The 880-nt window shown below is 41.1% G+C and overlaps 1 pseudogene; it reads right to left on the bottom strand.

Moving 5' to 3' along the window:
- Nucleotides 1-384: 384 nt before the first annotated feature.
- Nucleotides 385-517, bottom strand: LOC150107991 (U4 spliceosomal RNA; annotated as a pseudogene).
- Between the last annotated feature and the right edge of the window lie 363 nt (nt 518-880).

Here is an 880-nt window from a genome sequence, read left to right as displayed (position 1 = left end):
CCAGTCATCCCAGTTCTTAAAAGAACTGGGAGATGGACTGAGTCCTTGACTCTTTATCCCGTCATCTGAATGAAGAAAATCTGTGTGGATGGGGTGTTATTGAGCTAACCACTCTAGTCATGGCTGGGTAACGGCAATAGCCGAGCCTCAGTTAAAACTTCATTAGCTACAGCATTGCCATTCGTTACCCTGGAAGTCCTTATATCTATATAAAGTAAAGCCGTCTCAAAAAATTCGAACGATCCCTAGACTACTCAATAGTGGGCGAAAGACCGCCCATCTCAGCGTTGGTCCACTCAGAGATGGCCTACCACCCACCACCACCACCACCGAGCAGAACCGCTCATATTCCGAAGAAAAGTATTCACCGATAAAGCCCCTCACCGGAAAACACTTATCCCGGAAACTCAAATTGCTCCCTTAAGGCAAAAACCTTAAGAGAGCGTACTCATATTAGCAATAGCCGAGCCTCAGTTAGAACTTCATTGGCTACAGCATTGCCCTTCGTCACCCTGAAAATTTTAAAAAGGACTCTCAATCATTCATTCTACGCCAGTCATTCTATTTAGTTCTTATAAGAACTGGGCGATGGACTGAGTCCTTAACTCTTTATCCCGTCATCTGAATGAAGAAAATCTGTGTGGATGGAGTGTTATTTATCTAAAAAGCTCTAGTCATGGCTGGGTAACGGCAATAGCCGAGCCCCAGTTAAAACTTCATTGGCTACAGCATTGCCATTTGTTACCCTGGAAGTCCTAAAAAGGACTTATAATATTTTTCTTCCTCATTCTATTTAAATCAAGTCTAAATATTTATTATTATCGTATATACATAAAATTTTATGGTGTTGCTACTTTATCATTCAAAAATATATATGGTT

This window comes from Typopeltis vanoorti, chromosome 3, assembly GCF_054136105.1.
Source record: "Typopeltis vanoorti isolate ZY-2024b chromosome 3, IOZ_Tvanoo_1.0, whole genome shotgun sequence".
In the NCBI taxonomy this organism is placed as follows: Eukaryota; Metazoa; Arthropoda; class Arachnida; order Uropygi; family Thelyphonidae; genus Typopeltis; species Typopeltis vanoorti.
This window is presented reverse-complemented; position numbering and strand designations above follow the sequence as displayed.